A 13284-nucleotide genomic window follows, 5' to 3' on the forward strand; every position below is an offset into this window, starting at 1 on the left:
GCTGAGGTCAGCAAAGTGGCCAATCGATCGCCCGTGACAGATACAAAGCGACGAAAACACTAGGCGTAAATCGAGTGATGTTGCAACGAAGTAACTTCCTGCGCTCTGACGTCGAGTGGTAGTTTGAGCATAATGAGAGTGTTACGTAATGCGCCGCCTTTGAGCAGCCTGAGAGCGGTGTAAAAAAAGTGACATAACTATAGCGAAATGTACTTTGGTGAGCGAGGCATGTTTCGGTGCTTGTGGTTCTACGCCGGTTATTGTGAACGCGTCTACAAATGTGAAGGTCATATAAGCACTTCCCTGGCAGTGGCAGCACGAGACCTTGGTCCTGCTTGGACCTGTACATCGCGAGTGAAATGACAGTGAATTTATTGTCATGGCATGTGTTAACGCGAATTCGAGACACGAAGACGACAAGGCGACAACCACGAGCACTCGTGGTTGCTTCTTTGTCATCTGTTTGCCTTGAGTTCGCGTTAGCAAAATCTATGAATCTACATCAACTAGGTCGATCAAGTTTCCTTTTTGTTGTGGTTAGTAGTGTCCGCTTAGTTGAATTATAACTCCATAAGTGAAGGAAAAAGAATAAAAGAATAAAAATGTTGTGATTTGAGTGCGCAGACTGTTGAAAAAAAAAAGAAAACAGTGAAGGAAATATTTAGCTCGCGGTTCCTGACCTACCATACAGACACACAGAAAAATTGTACGCGTAATAAGATCCCTTTCCTGCGTTGAGATAATAGCGGTCCGAAAGAGGACTGTCGCAAAGTGGCTTTTACAGAAAGAACGGAAATAAATAACAGAAATTCCTAGCGACATGCTGTGTCTGAGAGATCATATACGTTTTCGCACAGGTGTGGTCCCGGCAAGCTGCCGACGGGCGATTGCGACACGGTGACGCAAGAACGCTAGGAGAGCCGTCAGGTTCGGGAGCAGCAGGTGCCGCCGCGCCAGACGCTGATTGTCTTCGATTTTCGCTCAGCGGCGTTTCGGTCCGAAGAAGGAGATATATGGCAGAAAGTTTTTCGTGTAAGCCGCGAGTGAAATGCTCGCGCGCGTTTATTTTTTTTGTTTTAGTTTTACTACGTCGCGAGAGTTGACTTCCGATTCTGTTCTTTGCTTCATCGCTGTTAAAAGAAGCAGCGCTTTCGCTTGACATGGGATCAGTATGACATAAAGGAGAAAAGAAGAGAGAAGATAAAGAGAGCTGAAAGAAAAGGATGGGGAGCAACCAAAACGTGGTTCAGAAATGATTGCCATCTGTGCCTTCCTTCGAGAGAATCTTGAAAGCAGGAACATCCAGCATGTTGCTTCAGAAAACAACACAGGAGAGAGAGAGAGAGAGAGAGAGAGAGAGAGAGAGAGAGAGAAAGAACCTCAAATATGTGTGTCCTAAAAGAAAATTTAGAGAACTTCAATCTACAGAAAGCAACGCACACAAGCTCTTCGTGATTCAAACTTCGAACTTTATTATGGCGGCAATAGATTTATATTATATGTGTATTAAGGACGAGATTTTTTTTTTATCGCCAGGGTGGTTTCTTGTGATACACTGAAGCTTTATTTCACAAATTCTGGATTCCTGAGTGAAGTGAGTGCTCCTCCATACATTGAAATTAGTACCCATAAGTATGTAAGCATCTGAAGAATCGTCGCAAATGATTCCAATATCATATTTACGGGGTATGCAGAACACATGTAAGAAGCATTTGCCGGTGAGTGTCAAAGATAAGGTACGTATAGAGATAATATGGGTGTGCAAGAGATTACAACCCGAATGTCTTGAAGGTTCTGATCGCCATCGCACTGACGAAGGCCGATCACATTGTCGATTCACCTTGTTGGCATCCCTCTTGTTCAACTCCAATCGTGAAGGCACGAACGCGTGACGCCATATCGCGTGAGAAACCGTTTGTTTAGCGGTTTACTCAGAGAAGTCGAGATAAGAGAGAGAGAGAGAGAGAGTTTCTTGCTTCGCAGCTCCTGCTAAACATCGGCAGCAACGTTCTAAAGCACAAAACTTATTCGTCCCGGCGGCCAACGAGCTAAGCACTCGCTGCGAAGCCAGCTCAAATATTGAAACACTGTAGATCTAAAGTCGGTGACTGGTATATGTTCATAAGGATAGCGATTCAGATAGCAGGGAAGAGAAGGGCGAGACGAGCACAGTGAATCACGCGTACGACCAGTTTCACAAATTTTGCGAGACTGACCTGCTCCCATTCAAAACACCGTTTGCAGCTGCCTTCAATGCAGGCGCTGTAGAATGGAAAGTACAGAACGTGGCGATCCCCTCCTCACCGCAAGAAACGCTCGCTCAAAAAGACGATCCTCTTCAGGGCGACCGCCACACCTGCGGCGGGCCCCGACTAAAAGGAAAAAGAAAAAAAAAATTCTGTCGGGCCCGGCCCCCTCGTTTGCCCTCTCGGACCCCACCACCTCCCGTGCGTGCGTGTATGCGCTCGTGGACCGACCCGGTCTCAATAATACGGTGCAGCATTGTGAAGACTACAGCAGGCGGGAGCTAACCAGGAGCTCAATTCAGTAGGCCGGGGTCATATCGGTCGCATCAGTCACTATTAGGTGCTGCAGATGATGATTTATTGACATCCCCGTTGAAACGGGACAGTGACAAACAGTAACCTAGGCTGCTTGATCTAATCCGGTATAATATACATGCTTTCATTTAGGGAGCTTTAGAAACAGCGCCGCCAAGCGGCTTTGCATACACAAAATGCCAAACTTCTTCCTAGGCCTTCTGCGTATTTTTGTGCTCTCTTTACGTTCTTTTGTACGCCTGGCAGATAGCGCTCCTTAACTTTGGGTCCCTTATTTGTAAAACTTCCTATTAGTGCGCGTTGATTTGTTGTGCCAGCAGGATGTGACGAAGAATTACACACCTGCCGTTAGCGTTGTTTTTTCGTCGGGTAGATCTAGAATGTATTTTGAGGCTGCGTATGTATTTGCAGGATGCATGCGATGCGATAAAAGTTTCGTCAAGCAAAAATCAGAGTGTACCCGAGAGTGACCGACCCAAAGTACAGCCCCAGAACCGTCCACGCGTAAAGGTAAACTGTGATTGGCCCTGCCTGCCGCAATTGTGGCCATCCGTGTCTGTATCCTCAGCGCGCAGATACCGGTCGGTCAAGAACAGTTCTTAACTTCATCTCAGCATTGGATACTTCCCATGCCCATTCTATTCCGCATATCGTCTTGATTGTGAATTAGGTATTCTTGAGATTTCAACTTTCTTTTCCTTTTCGCTGCTACAAATAAACCGCCAATTTGGTTTAGCTGCACACAACTTGAAAGCGGAGCTATGCAATGACATAAGAAGTAACACGAGAAATATGTTCTAAATTGACAGTGGGGTTTCACGTCCAACAGGAGCGCAGTGAACTGTTGGGTACGGCGCAGTAGAAGGTGGCGTAGGACCGCCCAGATTTCATTAACCTGTGCCCGACTTATGAAGACGCTACCATTTCTACATTTAGGCTACACCGGAATGCAATCGCCCCAACACAGAGATAGATACTGAGAGAGATAGAGAAAGAAAGAAAAGATTTTTTTTGTTGCTATGCCTTGTCCGCACAAGGAATCGAAACCATTGCTCCAGGCCTCCATAAACATACTGAGCCACCACGATGGACTATACGCCGATGAGCTATACGCCAACTGTAGGTTCCACCAAGACTGCACGGTTTTAGAGAGTACGCTGTAGTGCGCGGTGTCAGGCGTTTGGTGCGCGGCTGAGAAAGAAAGTGCACGTTCGCCGCCTGCTGCCCGCCGCCGCGGGCTGAAAAACCACTTTCTTCTTCTCCGTATATAGTGCGGCGTTCCACGAAGACCGCGCGCGGGGAAAAGGCGGCGTGATCGGCTGCCGCTGGCGGAGAAACGGAACGCACGCCACGCGCACGGCTCCCGGAAGCAAACAAGAAGACGATGAAGACGACGACGGCAGATGCTCGTGCGCGCGTACACCGGTGGATGGGGGGCAGCTGTTGGATTGACTCTTGTCTCCTTCGGGAGGAGGCGGGTCAGTTGATCACTCCTTCTGAACTGACGCCCAAGGCGGACCTTGGCTTATGTTTGCTAGCTTTGCTGACCGGCCGACAGCGCCTGCGAGACGTCGTCGCAATATCGGTCTCTAGATGGTTTGTTGTGGTTAGTATTGCATTGTATGACAATAAGGTGGCTTCCTTTTTTGTGTTGGCCAATGTCTTCGACGGGTCTTGTTGCATAGCAGCGTGCGCTATACAGGCTACCACCTGCGTTTTGCGTTACAGGCCTCCGTACCTTATGCGTATCAAATGATTGGCGCATCACATTACTATAATCGCTTTTAGACGGACGTTGTTTTCCGGTAAGTGCTACTATGGGCCAACGATGGGCTTCGTGCGGTACAATATCGTACGACGTAAATGCCCCATTAGTGAATCTCAACTGATGGCTTTGGACTGGTCTCAAATCTTATGATTGCGTGTATTACCGGTGAGTAGGGTATTTTGTTTCCCGCTCTACCATGACATTAGATGATTAGGGCTATACTTGACTGCCGGCTTTCACGGATCTTGGCTAGTGATTGCATTTGATGACCGGAGGCTGTTTTACATCAAATGGTTCTATTGTACTTTGGTGCCTAGGCGATGCAGGAAGTGGGGGGTAGGAGATTATGTAGCAGTGTCAGGGCAATATCGGTGGTCGGTTTGCAAGGCCACTCAGCTTTCTTGGCGTCTTCCGCATCTTTACTGGGTAGGCTGAGTTAACCATTCAACAATACGCTGGCAATAAAAAAAAAAAAGAATGACATGGTAAGGGCGTCGCGTACCTCAGGAATTTCATTAAAGTTTTACATCCATCCATCCATGGTAAGGGCTCGGAATAGAGAAAATGCAATAAGTAATGGTTCTTCGTTGGCTATGATTTAGATTTCTGAGCTCCATATAAGACGACACCGCAACGACAACCACCAATCTTTATTCAGCAATCAGCGCCCGCAATGCGACGTCTCTGAACACTCGCACAGCTCTTCCGGTTGTCTGGGGTCCCTTGGTGATAACATTTTGGGATTGAATAATCAAAATAAAAGAAAGCGCGTATTTTGTAGTCGGCTACAGATGTCCCAGAAAGCAACGCGAGCGTCGCCGGGATAAAAATGCACCGGGGATCACGGCTATACTGTCCAGAAAAGGAAATATTTAGAAGTACTTGCTACTTGGAGGAAATATCGAAAACGACCAATTTGGCCCAGACTCTACGTTTGGTGATTTGATGCGGTGGTGGAATTCCGGAATAATGCGCGGACGTCGAATTTAGCGAGATGAATGTACTGTTCAGGAAAGCGCTCATAAATAAATACTTGGGCTGATTTCACGAAGGTTTATTTCATAAGAACAATTTGCTATTGGCGATAATCGTCTTCGCTAGTTGTACTTCCGCTATCCCAATCCGTTGGAGCTTGTTTTTACGAGCCAAGGTAGTGTACGAAGTTATTTCTGAATACGGGACATGGTTCTTCCTCCTCTCTCTCTCTCTCCCCCCCCCCCCCCCTTTCCCACCCACCATTCGTATTCAACGTTTGTTTTGCTATAGGCTACGAGACGCGCAAATCAGGAGCGGTCGATTCAACAAAACCCCCTTCCCGTCTGCAACGAGACGCTACACATTTACTCACCGTTCTGGGCTTGGATATAGTGGGGCATGACGCAATGCCTCGCGAAAACAAATCAATCTTGCACCCGCCCCTCTACCTGCCCACGAAGGAGGTTGCGAATGCGTAACACTGTGTATATTTAGGCGGCCGCGGCGAATACTTGACCCAGCTGTCTGGGAGTATTTATGAAGGAAGCCACGGCTCCATACGCTATTCATAACACTTTGACGTCATGCCTATGACACACAGGGGCGACCTGGGCTAAGCGCCAGTGCTTATTCAACAGTCCGGTGACACACCTATCAAAGTCATGGAGGAATATAGCTCGTAACGCATATGCAAGAGCGACCAGTAGCACAAACGCGCGTTGAATAAAGCATGATGAAAGAAGGCTTTGACTCGAATAACTAGCTCTTGTTAACAATTTTAGCGTGCATTCCCTCAGTGATCCGATGCACAGTGAAATCACTAGCGCTTTGCGCAACGATGCTCTCCTACGAGGCGCTTATTGTGCATGCACTTGTGTTTTGCAGTGAAGACTCCCGTAACATCTCTCTACGTTAACACACCAACGTCACCAACTAGTCAATGTCATTATTTTAGTACCTATATCGTTTACGCCATTTACAGCGACCGTTTTTAGGCCCTTTTACAGCCACGTCACATCCGTCATGAGGAATTCATTGTCCACGGCCTTAACAGCTGATCAATAACATTACCATTTGTCATGGCGCTTTTTGGCCATACCTGGCCCTTGCGCCATAAAACACCACGCATCATCATCATCATCCTCATCATCATCCACATTAACACTTGATAATCGCGAACGTGTTCTATCGTGTGAGCAGAAAGACAAACGGACACGGAGCACTACTATCAGTTTTTCTGTGTCCAAGAAGGTCAAGTACAAATATCATGGTCCGTGTGCACTACATTGCGCAAATCCGTTTCAATCATCACTTTATCTTGCGACTCTCACCCTGCAAAGCGTTACGGAAACAGTGTAAGAACCAAAAACAGTGCAAAAAAGTGAACATAGTTGCAAGCACATCAAATTAGGTCAAGTTTAAACTCCCCGATTGCCACTTCCGGTTTGGTTGCCATCGCCTTCAAAAGCTGCTCATCGGCGCGTCAAACGTGCGTGCATACGCGCCAAATGTTCTTTCTTGTGTTTTTCAACGAACCGTGCTTGTCCTGTCATGGCTTCACAGAACAGGCCCAATACACTCGAAAACTTCACGAATCCTTTAGTTATTAAGAACTGTGCATCAGGGGCCAGTCACCTTATCTAGTAACATGTTCGCTATAGCTATTGACTGGTGCGCGCGTCCTTAGGAAGCACTCTAACGCCCGACTTGTGATTGTGAATACGTGCGAAAATTTACACTATGAAATTATTGTCACGATCTTCACTAATCGCAAGGAGATGTATACTACCGTCGACTAGTCACTTAATCACTAGAAAGCAATTGCAATGTGATGACAACATGGTAAAAGAAAACAGAGGACACAGCTCACAGTGAGTCACTGACTGTCAGATAATTTTCGCGTCAGTTTCTCTGGTTTTCGCACTGCAATTAATTCGCAGTCACGAACAGTAGCTGCGCACGATGTACCAGCTTCTTTTACCAATGATCTGGGTTGGCGCAACTTTTTCAAACATTTTCGTTCGTAAAAAAAGCGCTTGCCACTGGCTGGCAGCCTTGGACGATATTACGCTTCACTGTAAAACGATTGCCGCCGGCAGCTGTTCTTTCGAAGCCGTGTAGTGCACGACCTTCTTCGCGAACTCGCTACCACTACTCGCGGCCCACTCCTCTGCATTCATTCTGCCAACTTCTCACCTGAACGTCGACTATCCGGTGTCACGCTATCGCTGCCGTCCGGTTGCCTTTCCTGCGTCGTAATCCACACCAAGGGGAACGGGAGAAGGCGCGCGCGGAGTTTTTTCCCGCCACCGACAACCACGCCGTGCTTCTACGGCACGCGAGAGAGAACACACGGGCACACCACGCCGCTTGCAACTCGCCTCTCACGGTACTACTCGCGGGATCGGAGTGAGAGGAGAGCCACCGGCGGCTGCGCTGTTGTCGAGTGGACTGACTGGATGTGCCGCCGTCGCAGCGGGCTGCGGCACATGGAGCAGCCCCGGCCGCCGACCGTCGCTGCGTGCGAAGACGAGGTTTTTTTTTTTCTTCTCTCGCCCTCTCTCTATTCGACCCCTTCTCGCTCGTCTCTCCTCCTTCAACACCGAAGACTGCCATCCCCGCTTTCTCTTCGCTCGTTCCCCCCGCCCTCCGTTGTTCTCGTAGCCAGAGAAAGGCATCGACGTGGAGACGACGCTTCGCGTTGTTGGCGGCTGACCGAGTTTTTTTGGAAGGGAAAGGGGAAAAAAAAAGGTCTCTCTTTCCAGATTTTTTTTTTGTTTAAAGTGGTGAATCGACACTAGAGCGTGAGCAAGTGGTCACCATAAGCAAACTCCCGGCACTTGCTAATTCCCCTCCCTTCAAACGACACGTTGTGTTTCGTGCTAAAGATAAGGGTGTGCGTTCGTATCGCCGTGTATACTGAGCACAATTGAACGTATACTTTCTGTCTGTTCGCACTGTCAAATTGACAGATCGTCACCGACGACTTCTCGTTATTCACAATCGCTGAATGAACTACACAACCACTCCCAGAACTAGCCGGAGCTGTCTCGAGTATGCTCTCGGAACGGTCGCAGCTGATTATTCTCAGCTCGAATCAACCCTTACGGTTTGTTTTACACATATAGTTTTGCACTGTGAAGGAAAGGCGCTTGAGCGATCTTCTTACTTTGACGCGCTGATATGTTAGAAATCAATAGATAACAAAAAGCGCAGATTCTTTGGCAGTTATGTGAGACATTATATCTGTTGGTGGGCGCGAATTCCCATTTTTCTTAACCTCTGAGCGAATGATTTCCTCGATTATGCATGTAATTTATCGTGTTGTTGTTTAACTGACATTCACTTGGACCAACAAATGTTTCTGTTATATCGATGGCCATTATACAGGTCACTCACGGAGTCCTTGTACCTAGGCAGGCGTTTGAGCACATGGTATTTCCGTTACAGGCAAGATGTTCGAACCAGTCATGCGGCAGTTCTGTTGAAGTGTAGGAATTGTAGAAATGCGTTATGCAGCTGGGACAATGGCAATCTCCCAGCTGACAATGGCAATTGACAATGACATGACAATGACTGGGACAATGACACGACACGACACGACGCCACATGACAGAGCGCACTTCGAAAGCCTTCCAACGCTATGGCGCAATGGTGAAAAATAATATTTCTTTGTGTGTGGGGCAAGGTAATTTCTGTGACACATAATAAACCTGAAACACTTGTCCGAGAGAATATCGGTGAAGGAGCTACGTCCTACACATGGAAATGGAAATTCATTGTAGGTGGCATAACAGCATCGTAACGTAGATATATAAGCGAATTTATGGAAAGAAACACATTCCCATAGAATTTATCAAGTGCGTATCATTTACCCTGATTAGATCGAGAGTCGCAGTTCTATTCGCCACACGAGGAATCTTGCAGCACACAGAAAAAAAAAGAAAGAAAAAAATTGCCTTCATGTACACACATTTATGTATAAAAAACACATTTAAAATTCTAGCGTTACGTGTAAAGAAATGTTTCGCGGAATTATGACATGCTATGTTTTCAAGAGAGAGCCTACGGGTTCAAATTCCAAACTGCTCTATTCGGAAAAAAAGTGCTAGGACATGAAGAGTTCTTGGCGACAGACTCTGGCGTATTTATCTTCTGCTCGACTTGCAGTTGCTCTGCTCACTCGCTCGTGAAGTGCAGTCGATGAGCTTTTATATTTGTTACCTCTTGCTTCGCACGGTTTTCTCGGAGCTTCGCCTGAGGGAATCCAAGTGATGAGATGAACAGATGACGATGAAAAGGAAGAATAACGAGAAGGAAGAACACTACGAAATAAAGAAGACAAGGAATGAAAGAAGATAAGGAATGAAAGAAGAAAGTAAGAGAAAGACAGAAGTTAGAAACAAGGAAATATGGAAAGAACGAAACAAAGAGAGGTCTGGTGCCCGCGAAAGGCTCATTACAAATTCGCGAAGCTCAGTTCATAGGGTTGTGTGGACACTAGCATTCTGTTAAATTTTTATTTCCTTCATTTTTTTGTGTGTGTGCCACGAGACAAGAACGCGTGGCTGGCTGTCAGGCTGATTTATGATTCAAAGCGAGGACAATGAACGCACTTCACGTGGAAACAGAAATTACAGAAAAGTTTTTGAAGGAGCCCTCGCGTCTACGGCTCTCGATTGCATACTGCATTGGCAAAGAGGCGAGAGACGGAAAAGACTGCATAGTTGAGAAAGATAAAGAAATAAGATGAGAAATCAATACGAAAATTAGCATTCTTTCTTTCAACTTTTGCGTTTTGAAAAGCTTATTCCTTGTGTGCGGTAATTTTCGTGCATCGTATTTAGCTTGCTTTTCGAAGCGCCCTTCTTTCCGCGAATGATGCAAATTGTCGGAATAATCCCTTAGCCTGCAGTGCATTCTTGGCCTTTGCCGCAGCTGTATGGTAAATCGTTCCTCATCTATGCGACGACCGCCTGGGAAAACTGAAGTGCGAAATGCAGGAAATTTTCTACAGGTAACTATGGACCAATATAGGAAGAACGAACAAAACACACGACGAATGCTTTACACACAAGATAGAAAAAGAAACAGACATAGTTCCTCTTTCGACTGAGAAAATAGTGATTTTGCCAGCGTTTGTCTAACCGCCAATGCATGCTACTACTCTGCGTGGTGAAGGGGATGAGGAATTGAAAGGCCCTGGGAGAGAGAGAGTGCGACAGGAGAATTGAAAAATAGAAAAAAAGGGGGAGGAGGGAGGGGGTGGAGCTTACGTAGCACTTGCTATGTGGCGGTGACGTATAAAACAAAGTTCAGTCATTCTGATGGCAAGAAGAAGCATCTGGTAGAGCTTGTCAAGCAGGCCAACGTTCCGAAGATAAGCAAGCGAAGTGTAAAGGCGGACGCTGCATAGAAATTACTTATCGTGGGTCCTAATGTATATATACAAACGTTAGGCGCGTCTGGCAAATTGTGTCCACTTGACTTTGATAAAATGTTTTTCGATCTTTGGACGGAAGCGCAATACTACCAAGCCCATGCACGAAATACTGCGTAACAAGACCACGCTGGTGCACCCTCTAAACTTGTGTTTCTACTTCATCTCTATGCATCTTGACCGCTGACTATACACATTTTATTCACGTAGTATGTACTAGTTGAGGCTAATTCCAATCGAGTTCACTAACGTTTAACTGGTATAAGCATGGTTGTTATATCATAAGTGGTTCATTCAACAGCCTACGCCGACGCAACTGTTTCTCTGAAGATCTCACTATTCCTGTTCTCTTCTTTGACATAAATGAATGTACAAACTTTTGGTGTCCTGATTTAGCATTTTCCTTTCGTTTTTTAACTGGAGTAGATCCGAAGCGCTCGCACACATGTGTAGCAGCAAAGGTGCAACACTTAAATAGTTTACGCCAATGGCGTAGGCAGAAGATGGGGGGATGGTCTAGATAATAGCAAGGTCCAAATCAAACCTGGGCTTGTCCCGAGTTACACATTGGCTACGCCATTGGTACACATAGGAAAGCCATCCATGTAAACGCAGTAATCTGCACAGAGACACGGTTTTACTGACACACGAACCGTGCTGTGCTGTACTGTGACCCTGTACTAAAGACTAAATATATATAAAAAAGAAATATAATAGTACAAACACAAAGAAGTAAAGCGCTTAAAAAAAAAAGGAGGACGCGACGAAAGAACTACCATAGGTCAATACATACAGTCGCCAACAGAGTATCTCAGTTCAAGGCCTCGGAGAATTAAATGTATAATTGTTCTAAAGCTATTCGTACACCTTTCGATAACTTTCGTGGCACCATATACGATGGCGCTAGCTTCCACGAAGTTTTCTATTGCAGGCGCATCTTAAGGGAGGCCGACTGCAGCAGGCGAGGCTTCCAAGGTACCAGGCTAAGCTAGAAATCATGCCTCTATATGTCAAACGTTTAAAACTGCCAGCAAAGTTTACTTAGGCAACCGGTGGAAGTGTGGCCCTTTTTTATATTTCGACAGTGGGAGCATGCAGTGAACGAAGGACGCCTCTTTAGGCGGCTTAGTGGAGCGAACTTTTACTCAGGTGCTGAAGCAACAGTGGGACGGAAATTAAAGCGTGCAAAATAAAGCTCTCATTCCAGCGCGAAGTAGGTTATCAGTTTTGAATACGCATTAACCGCATAAATACTCTCTTCGTGGAAGCACCGAAAAAAAAAAAATTCGCATCACGTTTGTTGCATTGAAAAAGCAAGAGTTAAAATTCTGGCATACCTGCCAAATAACTCTCCCGATTTGTCCGGGAGGCTCCCAAACTTCGACTAATGCTCTCATTTGTACGGACATGGTCAATATTCTCCCGAAAAAGGGGACCGAACCCCCGCGAAAAAAAAAAAAACGCTTCGTCCATTACAACCGCATCGCAAATGCATTACGCGCTAGGTCAATAACCGAAGCCAGACTTAAATACAAGCGATTGGTGAGTAGGCCTATAAAGAGCAGGCCTAACTCATTTCGCTTCACATCGAGGCAAGGGTCGAAGAGTGTGCGCGCGACAAAGGTCCAACATATGCGTTGCATAATGGCCGGTTGCTTAAGTCAAGTTCGCCGTTATAGAGTCTTCTTATGCGGTGAAACATATTGACAGTGGTAAGGGTCCCCTGTCACGGGACATAGTACCTACACGCACCCACGCGCCGTCTCCGACCACAGTACGAGCACCGATACGTAGTGGCTGCCATTGAGAGCAGTTTCTAACATTGCTGTGGACCCGCAAAAAAAAAGTTTTTTTTTCTTAAAGTGCGAAGCACTTTAGAGGCCCGGGCTGTCGGCGCGTAATGTGATCTCATGTCGTCGTGGTTAGACGCAAAAACAGGGTCAAAACAAGTGCAGAATTGATCAAAACCGGTTCAAATAAACCAACCTGATTCAGAATAATTTAAAAGATAGGAACAATCAAGCATTAAGCGCATTAATCAGCAGAAAGTCGTTAAAATAATTTCCCATTTATTTAAGGGCGGAATTAAGAAAGCTGTTCGCGAGTGCTTGTTGTCATTAGCTGGTCTTCTTCACTGATAACATGCCCCACACCACGATTGACTGGAGCCTGCTTTTAAGAACTGTTCTGGCATAAAAACTTTCTTGTGAATACGGGCCCTGGGCCGCATTCACAAAAAGACTCCTGCGCCATAGAATTGTTTGTAAGATCGAATTGCAGCCAATCTTGATGCTGGACATATTATCAGCGAAGGCGACCACAACAATGGCAGATAACACTTTCAAGGCCGGGAATCGAAGCCTCTCAGCAGCAGAACGCCGTACCCATTGAGCCAGTGCGGCGGATGGCCTTCCTTAGTGCGGCACCTTTCAGACCACGATATGGTTCTGTGTCGTTTAAGAGTACAGGACACCTTTTATGATATACCTATGAGTATTATCCTATATGACGGATCCGGCTATAGGCTTCATTCCTAGTTT

The 13284-nt window shown here is 46.3% G+C and overlaps 1 protein-coding gene across 1 annotated transcript in view; it reads right to left on the reverse strand.

Annotated features, from left to right (window-relative positions):
* Positions 1-7804, reverse strand: part of LOC119450086 (uncharacterized) — an 81285-nt gene extending 73481 nt beyond the window's left edge. The window contains exon 1 of the mRNA XM_037713445.2: positions 7501-7804. The gene's annotated coding sequence lies outside the window, so the exon portion shown is untranslated. The remainder of the gene's footprint in view (positions 1-7500) is intronic.
* Positions 7805-13284: the final 5480 nt, after the last annotated feature.

The sequence above is a fragment of the Dermacentor silvarum genome, chromosome 4, assembly GCF_013339745.2.
Source record: "Dermacentor silvarum isolate Dsil-2018 chromosome 4, BIME_Dsil_1.4, whole genome shotgun sequence".
Classification (NCBI taxonomy): domain Eukaryota; kingdom Metazoa; phylum Arthropoda; class Arachnida; order Ixodida; family Ixodidae; genus Dermacentor; species Dermacentor silvarum.